This window comes from Pocillopora verrucosa, chromosome 8 (assembly GCF_036669915.1).
Source record: "Pocillopora verrucosa isolate sample1 chromosome 8, ASM3666991v2, whole genome shotgun sequence".
Lineage (NCBI taxonomy): Eukaryota > Metazoa > Cnidaria > Anthozoa > Scleractinia > Pocilloporidae > Pocillopora > Pocillopora verrucosa.
The window spans coordinates 16,285,512-16,296,182 of NC_089319.1; the positions used below are offsets into that span (position 1 = coordinate 16,285,512).

General features: G+C 37.8%; 1 pseudogene; it reads right to left on the reverse strand.

The window, feature by feature from the left end:
* LOC136283017 (uncharacterized) overlaps positions 1-10,359 on the reverse strand; it is a 16,262-nt pseudogene extending 5,903 nt beyond the window's left edge.
* Positions 10,360-10,671: the final 312 nt, after the last annotated feature.

Here is a 10,671-nt window from a genome sequence, read left to right on the forward strand (position 1 = left end):
TTAACTTGATTCTCCTTCCTTGTGTGATTCAACATAAAATTTCTCCACGCAGCCCAGCTTCTCATACAGAAAAAGAACCCAGAAAATAACTATAACACTGAACAGATTTCTGCAATACAATGCACCGCCGTTAATACTCCTCTATCCCTTCAAATATGAACAATGGTATTTGCTGATCCTATCAAAATCAGTTTCCAACATTCTTATGGATTTCTTATCCCTCCTCGAAACTGACTGGAACCTTGAAAGGATAACCATAGCCCCAGGGCAGACAAAGCGGTAGTGTTCCCAGTAACAAACGGTCCTTACGGATCGGCTGCAAAAATACAACCAAGCAAGCACCCATCAGAACGCTCGGATTTGCCTTAAGACTTACTTCTCATATAATATATATCATTAACAAAGGTTAGTTTGTCTTCGAGCCAAGTGGACCATGTAGCCTCGAGTTTACGGTGGCCCATATCACGACCGCGTTTATCCCGGGTTTCCCCGCGTTGCACGAGGCAACAAGAAAAGTTATTACTCCCCCCTGGGATGGATGCCAGTCCATCACGAGGTTACAAGGCACTCCCCAACATTTCCATCCGGCTTCTCCCTGCAGGATAATTTCAATGATATATAATCAAAAACCTTTTGGGTGGACATAAAGCATTGTGAGAGTGAAAGTGTTCTGCCTCGGCTCACAACACAGTTGATACCTGCAAGGCCTGTAAACTTGACTTTTCCAACCCTAGAATCCACCGCCCTAACCAGTGAGGTCAAACATGTTAACGTTGATCCAGTAAAATTACTTGGATGATCTCACGACTCTTGGCGGTGAGTTTGTTTAAACTTATTGACGGTTTCTGGGAAAACAGTTTGACAAGGACGGCCATCACGCCTATCACTTGATTTTGCTGAATAAGGTTATAATGACATCCAAATAAATAACGCTTGGCATATACATAATAGAATGATAAATAATGCAGCAGGTTTTCAACAGCCTTTGCTACTCGATATAATATAGTCAATGTGTTCGCTGCCAGACCCTGGTACATACACGAGTCCCAACTGTTTGGTTTTTAAGTATTCTATGGTGCACATGAACAGGCTGTGTTAACCGCCATTCCTTCCACTTGTGACTATCTTGAGACGGTAACACATTTTTCCTCTGTTTGTTGTCTTGCCCATCTGAACCTGAAACATGCAGTTTGTCGTACCACTACGTTTTTGTCTTACAATAGGAATCAGTACTTTTTTCTGTTGCTTTTGCAAAGTGAGTGACGCATAACGTGCCAGTGTAACAAACCGCTGGTGCCTTCGTCCCCAGTGTACCTCTTTTGTCTCCATGCGGCAGCACCCAGCTTTGACTGGACTCCGCCATCTTCAATTCTATCGGACGATTTTGTTTAATGCAGGTGCCCCGCAATCTTCCCATGGTGAAGATAAAAATTGCGAGGATCAACGAGACGAGTAACCTAAAACATCGAGATCCTTTTTCAACTTATTAACGACATTGTATAACACACTGGACATTGTTAAACAGGCATCAGAACGAACACCATCAAAAAGAAACATTATTGTTGATGACAATTTGAGTAATCTTAATAAATAGGCCTTCAACTAGAAAAGAATCAAAAAGTCTGCCATCTTGCCAGGTAAAACCATGTAAAATAAAATACCCACTGAGGCAGTAAAAATAAGAAATGATTGAATGCTATAAAAACGTTTTTATCATAGCCAGGGTAATTTTTTTACCTTGTAAAACCGCTCCATAACTCAATTCCTTATTATTGCTTGTTGACTTTTCGTGTTTCTTTTCTCTCTGAAGTTGATTTTGATGCCGATGGATGTTTCTCTCCCCTTTTCTTCTATTTGAGTGTTCCTAATTTGGCGGCTGATAGTAATATCTAAATCGGGAAACTACCGCTTTTCCTCCTCAGTTTCCTTCATCCGTTTTTTGTTCGATTCTTGCTCATGTTCCATCCTTTTCCCCGTTCTTTTAGTACAGTTTCATTAATGGATTGGAATTTCTTTTGATTGTCACTTGTAGAAACCTGTTTGGTTTATTGAAGTTACAGTACTCTTCCCTTTTCCTACAGCGTGAAGATCCACTGTCTACGTTGAATCGCACGAAGAATTAAAGTCTCTGTCCACCGTTCCGCTGTTTAGCCTAACTTTTTTTTCATTAATTTCAACAGTTCACGTGAAATCCTGTTATTCTTCTGGCTGTGAACACTTGCAAACAAACTGTTTTTTTCCGGTAGCATGTGATTCTTGATATATTTTATGAGCTACTATGAAGAGAAAGGTTGTGGTTTGATATCAAACTTATTTGCAAGGAGTTTCTTGGACTAAGAAATAGAGAGAATGTCTACCATTTACATTATAAGACTATTCCGCTAGGCACTAAAACGATGTGAATGATAGAACGCTTGGAACGACGTTGGGTATAAATGATACCGTCACGAATTCTTTACGGGAAAACATGCTGACATCAGCACGAAAATGGACATATGTTAACATGAATCGTTGATTAAGATTCCGTTCGGTGATAAAAGCAGAATCATGCATTTACCAAATGGTGCGCTTATAATGTACGTGTAACACCAGTGTCCGGTATAGATGAAAATGGCCATTTTTCTTAACTTGATCTCGCATAGCATGAGCTACGCTAATCACCCGAAAAGGGACCCAAGGCAATCTCGTTTCTTGTTTTGACGGGAGATCATCAAACACCACTACTTTTTTATCACTAGTTGAAGTATTCGGTCTTGTCTCATAAGGTTCATATTAAGCGGGCTTTTCTGTCGCGAAAGTGTAGTAAGTAAAAGCGGGAAGACTTTTGTGATAGCTTTTGCCAATGATAGAAACTCCCTAAGGTTGGCAAATATCAGACAGACGATTGTGATACATAACAAATGATCTCTCCCGCCGTCTTTTTGACATCCGTGTCGGGACCCTCACTGTTCTTTCGTGAATACGTGTTTCCCTCTTTTCAATCATTTTAAACTGGTGTCCTACATTTATTTCAGAATATATTTGTGGTATCAGTGTTTTTTGTTTAGAGGAACTCTTAGCCGCTTTTCCTACCATACCCCTCCTGCGTACACCACTCAATCGCTAATGCGCATCGTATTTTGCGCAGGGTGCAAGATTTTCCAGTTTCCTATCATTTTACAGAAATGAAAAGAGATTTTTTGTGGTTCCACTTATAATTCAACTTGTGTGGTATTTACTAAATATACGATTAGCTATTACACTATATGACGTCAGCATTAACAATATTTTCTTTATTACAATACAAAACACAATATTTATGTGGCCGGTGGGATCTGCCCCTTACTAGATGAAAGCATTAGGCCAAAATGAACTAACCTCAACAATTCATTCGGCTGTGCCGCGTGTGCCACCTTTTTTGTTCTCATATGGCCCCTTTTGCCGTCATTCCCACGTGATTTCTATTCATTGAAGACCGACGCAGGCGCAAACAGAATCTGTTTTATTAAACAGTTTTTATTTATCTCAGTGTCGGTGGGAAACGCTGCTGTTTTTTTAATTTTAACGTTAATTTTGTTTCATGTTTCATATTGCTCTATCTCTGCCACTTTATCATTATTTATCTTTTCGCTGTTAAAGATGGTAGCGGCTTCATTACAGCATAGAGTACCGCGTGCTTTAAATGTATCAAAATTTTCAGTCGTGTTTGTGCTTAACTGTTGTTGTTGTTGCTGTTTTTTTTTTTTTTTTTTTTTTTTTTTTTTGTTTGGAAAATGGCATATTTTAATTTTGTAAAAGTTTATAGTGATAGAGATTTTAGAGGTTTTGTTAGTTTTTTCAACGTGCGGTTGAAAGTTGTAAGCTGAGAATTGGACGTATTGATGACAGGTTACAAACCTTCACATCCTACATATATTCTAACAAGGTAACCATTCTTGCTCCCCTTTTCCTTAATCTATGTAAATATCCCCGGATTCATCAGTTTTTTGAAGCTGATTAAAAGCTGTCATAAATTTTGAACTCCAAGTGTTGCATTTTGAGTGGTGCGGTTGGTTCACCCAACCCCGGGGATCAGCTCATATTCCCGTCACGTTATCTCGAAAAAAGAACGCTACAACGAGCGAAACTCCCAGACAAAAATAGTTTGGACCCTACTTCAGAAACACTATGAGGTTCTTTCACTCCTTCTCTCCCCTCCAAGGTTATCAATAGCCAATGTTCCTCCAATGTTCCTTCTCTCCATCTTACAACCAACAATGGAGGTCAAGGGAGGCAGAGGGCCCCGTGAAACCAATGTGTCTAGGAGTGTGCGGGCGGTTCGTGGGCTTTTTCTGGCCATTCTCGCACCATGGCGTACTGCCTTCATATGAGAATTTTTCACCATGATTTCCCTTAATATATGCACGTGCAGCCTGTTGAGCTAATACATATCAATATTTTGCGTCTCAATTTTATTTAAATTCATCACTTGTATCCTCTTTGCAGTGTGTTGGCTACTCCCTTGATATATTTACAACCTACCGTATTTAGGCTTTTATCTTAATGAAATAATTTCATTTTGACGCATTATTATTAAATTGCTGGGTGTAAAACACCGTGTCATACTAAAAGTTTAATCATCATCATCATTATCACGTAGCCCCACAAGCCCTTGCACACTCAGAACCACCACCTTGCTACCTGTATGCCATGATGTACTGGTATCTCCTGGCCAAATTTACCATAAAGCTACAAAGCCAAAATATTTGTATGGTCAACAATGTAAACCAGTTTAAACATGTTTCCTTCTATAGAGATCCCATTGTCCATATCTTCCCTGGGTTTTTGGTTTTTTTGTAGGATCCAGTCCGTTACTCTTCATCTGGACAGCAATGTCGCAACAGTAATCCAGACACTCCCACCTGGGAAAAGGGATGTGTACAGTCCAAAAAGAGACAAAGTAGGCACCATAAACCAGTTTTCATTTCTTGTACAACTGTTTTTTTGGCAATTATCCTCTGTTTTTGACTTAAGTGATGCATTCATTCCTTCGAGGACTTTAAGTAGGTCATGTTTCTTACTGAAAGCCCCGAGTCAGCACAAAACACTCCAATTCTTCTTAAGAATAACTAAAATCCAAATCCTTAGGAAGGCTTCACATGAAGGTCTAAATTTTGTAAATCCCAGAGAAGTTATTTGAAATATTACCCATATTGCCCCTGGATTACACAGTATGGTTAAAAGAATAAAGGAAATGAGCACCAACTACAAAGGTCTTGATGTTTGCTCAAAATGCTTCTTGTGAGCATCTTGGGAATGTATTGAGAACCGTAATGGAGAATATGCATACTGATGTTAGGATGTAATGGGTTAACAAACATGGCTATTCAAACACACACACAAAAAAAACAAGACTGGTACTGATGGTGACAAATGAAGGATTTGCTTGGAGCATTCTAGGTTTTTATCTTAGTCCCCTGTTTTTAGTGACAGTAGTTTTTCTACAGTTAACCCTTCAGTCAGGCGAATACACAGGTACTGACTGTACCTTTTCGCAGAATCTCTCGTTAAGGCCATTGAGCAATACTGAGAGACAACAAACTGCACACCAAACCGCCTCAGCTGCACCAGAAATACTTATTAGACTGATGTTATACATCACAATCTGTAAGTTATGATTCATCACACGTATAACCACTCACATTGTTTTTGCTTTCTGCCACTGTATCTCCCCAGACATACACTCCATGGAGGTCGACGTACAAGGACTGCACAAGAGTCTGGATACTGCTTCCATGGCCTTTGCCATACTTTCCTTTTGGGTGTAAAGAAATACTGAATGATTTTTGAGTTGTAATTAATAGTCACGAAATACCTATTACATTCAGAGTCTGGAAAAATTTATTTACCTAATTCAATAGTGCTTGAGACACATTTCACACTGTCTCTATAAACTGCTGATTTAGTGTTCAGTGAATATAACGAACGCTTAGCACATTTATTAACAAATGTTCTTCAATAAATCATTAACATTATCCTGTGTCAAAAATGCTTATGAAACCAATAGTGTCATGTGCCACCATCACAGATATAAAGCCATTGGAAAGTTTGGTGAGCATGTGAGTACACTATAGATTTCTACTACAGCTGCACTCTATGCGCACACTCTTACACAACTTTTGTGCTGCCAATCCTCCTTCATACTTCATATATTATTTATAAATGCATACTGCTGCACCCCCAATTAAACCAAAACAGATAAATAAGTTCTGCCCTAAAGCTTTTGTGATATCAAATCATGACTTTACAGAGCTGTCTCAAACCTTTGTCCTCAGTTGTTTATTTTGAATAAATCATATTAAATTTGTTACTAGGACATCAGTACTACATATTCTAATGGCAATAGTTTTTGGGAGTGAGGTTTAATCTGCCTTGCCTTACACAGTATCCCCATTTGACTTCAGGTTTCGACTTTCTCAAGCGTTTGTACTTAAATTCAATGCTTTTTTCATGTGTACTTAAACATTAATGAAATTAACACTTATTAACTAATACACAAACACCTATTATGTGCGGATACACACAAAAGTCAGTACAGATATTTCCAATCCCTAAATCCGAGCATTGTAGTCACCTTCCACAGTATTCGTTCCTCTGCGTGTGTTTTTCACTCTCATTATAGGAACAACAAATAGCTCCTTCATCATGATCCTAAAAAAAAACAAAAACGAAAAACAATGTTTGTCTGATTCCTCATTTATCACGCTTACTTTAATGAAATCTTTTCTCAAGGAAGGTTGCTCTTCATCTACTAATTTCAAAAAAGGAACCACTTGTCGCATCTCTTTCCCTTGGAAATTTTGCTGACAAAAACCTATTTCATAATACACATCCTTTGCTTAGAACTTTACTTTCCAGTCCTCTTTTTCTCAGATGTGAAAAGATTCCCCAATCGTTCAACTTGGACTTTGTATAAAATAAATAATTATGTACAAATTACATTGTAAACTTCACAGAACTATGACTTGACAAGAACCTCACCAAAAACAACATTGTTAAAGAAACTGATTTCATAACGTTTTCTCTTGAGGGTATAATGAATACCTTTTTCACAAAATCCCACAAAGGTGGGAAAGTTCAAACCTTTGGCATCTTTGACAGTGAGAAAAGACACCTTGACACTATCATCACTCGTACTTTCCTAGGATCTTTCTTCTTGAAAACAAACACCTCACGATAAGGTTACACTTAAACACTCTGCACCTTACCCCAACACTGTAATAAAACAAAACCTCCTCACTCACCTGTAATTCACACCTGTTGTACCTTTCTTCAACCCTGTAATCATTTCTTGATGAGTGATGCGGAATTCCTTTCCAGGGTACAATAGAGTGACCATAACACAGTGCTTGGAGTGTGAGTGAATCACTGCTCCAGCTCCTAACACAATAAACAAGCAACTACTTTGAGGAAAGAACACTGAATTGCTCACAGTACGCTACAAGCTGGGATGGGAATTTTTGCAAATTTTAGCTATTGGCTGATCATGATTAAAAGGCTAATCAGTCCCACAAGATATACTCATATATAAAATCACTATCATTAGCTTACGTACCCATCACTGTCATCTTTCTTTGCTTATTGCTGTGAATTAAAGTCAATTTTTCTGGTTCACACATTTTTTATCATTATAATACTATTCAAAATGGCATACACTGCAAAAGTCAATTATTGGAAAAAATGTGCTGACAATTATGCACACAGGTGATCAGATTTGTCTCCATTGGCTACAAAATTTTCTGGTGTGTTGCCCACTTATTACTAAATAATAATAATGCACTGTAATAATACTGGTATGTGGTTACCTCTCAGTGTGAAGGCATTCATTAATAAAGGAGTACATTGGCTTTTCTTGAGTTTCTTCCTGTAATGTGTGATATAAATCAGAAAATACTCTAAGTTAGAACAGATGACATAATAAATAAAGTACAGGTTGATTTCTCTATTCACATTTTTTTAAAGCAGATAAATGTTAAGGAATGTATTGAAATTATAATTACTATGGAGGATGAGAACTAAGCTCATTTTAATACATGTAACACACAAACATGTATTAATGCTTCAAGGAACATAACATAAGAGAAAAAATCAAATTGTTTTGAGATGAATGTGTTAAATCACAACTGGTGTTTTCTCAATAGTTGCAGTTGTATATGAAACATAAAGAACGACAAAAAGTATTTGTACGAGGTTGCAGACTGTATAATAAGGCCATTAGTATTAATATAATTTTTGTTCATTAAAAGTGAGGGAAGAAATGAAAATATATTTAAAAACAACTTGGCAAAGCTTTTTTGCTTTGAAAGTATGAATTATTTACCTCTATCCTTTCCTTCTGCACCCCTGATGGTGCAATGAAGATTTCATTGCTATCGAAACCAAAGAACAATGTCAAAAATTGTTTACAAATAAGAACTTTTAACATGAAAATGTCATGAAGCCTATTTTTTAGCTAACTTGATGCTCTGAATATTCTTCAAGGAAAGATAACAGCTATAAAAGGTAATACATGAAACAGACCTTCTAGAGACAACTTCCAAGGATAATAGGGAGGAAGGGAGAGGCTGTTTGTTAGAAGTCTGATCATGCCAAATGATACACCTCAGGGTAAGGAACAGAATATGGGCTGCTGTTCAGTACAACTCGTGCCCTGATCACATGGCAAATACAACTCAGCCTTTTTTCTCTCCATTCACTACTGTCTACGCATTGGACACAAGAATTTTGACAGAAACAAGGCTGCTTTTAAAGTCCACTGAAACTTCTTCTGTGAAAGATGTGTGAAAGGGTTTTAAAATAAATTGTAATTTTGGATTTATCAAAGTCTAGAAATGGCAAATATGGACTAGGGAAGTGCTGTGGAGAACAACAAACTAGTTTGTCCATATACTACTCACTCCTGGTTTAATCCTCAACATCACCAATTTACTTAAGTACATTATGACTAGAGTATTTACCATCTACACATCAGAAATTACATATGACCAATACTGCCCCGCTTGCACAATCCCCTAGAAAACCATTGTAAAAGCTGACTGTCTAGGGCCAGGTCTCAAAAACAGGTGTCAAGCCCAGTACTTCCTCCACTTTGTTGCAAAGTAGGAAAATAGGAAAGAGTAAAAAGAATTCCTGCAGTTTTAGATGAATTGTGAGTTTAATGTCCAGACTCAAAAAAGGAAGGAAATGTTTTTATCAAGGAATCACATCCAATCCTATTTTAATTTTCAACAGTTAGTGGTCATAAGATAAAATGCTTATTGACTGAGTTTGGTCAGGCTGGAGGGAAAAATATTTGGCTCTCCATCATGACACAGTCCTTGCTGCGCTTGGTCTGTACATGGTCAATAAGTACATAATATATCTGGTGTACAGGCTGGTAAGTTACAAAACAAAGGAAGGGTGTATAAAAAAAGGTCAAAAATACATAAGAGCAATAATACAAACAAACCCATATTTGATACTGATCCCTCTCCAGTTCCTGTAACCCAATCCAGGTGATAAAACTGCTTGCATAGCTCAGGAATAAGATTGTGGATGTTCAGGATCCCTGTCAAGTTTTGTTACCTGTTTTCAGACATTTTAAGGCACTATTTAAAGATTGATTCAATTTAATATTTTTCTTTCATAGCAGTGAGAATGATGAAGAGTGTTTCAAAATCTGTTCAGTGTAGAGCACCTTCTATAACTGGAAATCCGCATGAAAAAATATTTGAGGGGCTTTTTCCACAAGGAGAACAGAACAAGAGTTTCCAACCAACGAGCTAAAGGCAAGCGAGTTACAAACTTTCCTATGTTCTCCCAACAACTAAGAGGGTTATTACCATAATGCTGGTAAACCAGTAGAAAGTGTGGTCTACTGCTTTGTAAAATAAACTTACTTGATGTTTCAAATTCCATGGATTTAATGATCCAATCCGGACACTAGTAGTATTAATAATTTTTAAAATCAATTTTGTCTACAATAAATTTCTAAGTTCGATCAATTGGAACTTTTTCACGTTTTCCTTAGTATCGATTGGTGGTTGTTCTCGAGCTCTGCGATGCCGAACCTGAGTACGTGATTGTTACAACATAATTTAGCGACTCACTTATTTTCCCTTGGACCAACTTGTTATACAGTAATGTAATTACAGTTTGGAACCCTTTAAAAACGAAAATGTAGTAGATTCGTGTCACGGGACACTCAGCTGACATTACACAAACCCAAGTACCATATCCTCTGTGAGTTCAATCACCAATAAATGCGATAAATTGAATTTTTACAATGGATTAAGTCAAAATATTCTTTTACCTTCGAGTATTCCGCTGAAAAATTCGTCCAAACTCGATCTCTCTCGCCATGGTCACAATGCCCACGATTTGCATTCAACGATAGAAAATTTGCTGCCGCTTTTAAGTTGCCCCAGGGCCCCTCTGGTTTAACTCTGTGCGCGGGAAGAAGCGCTTTTTTTCCGCGCCATTTTAAACTCGTGAATGCGCGCATGCGCAAGAGCGAGTTGTAGCTACGATGTGGGGAACGGCATACGGTTGCTCGCTCGCTCCCTCGCTCGGTCGATTTTGTGTACTTTTTTTCGATTTTAGGCTTTTGAGTGCAGTTGACAGTTTTGGCGAGCAATAAACAAACGAAATGGCGACCTTTGTTGTTACGAATAG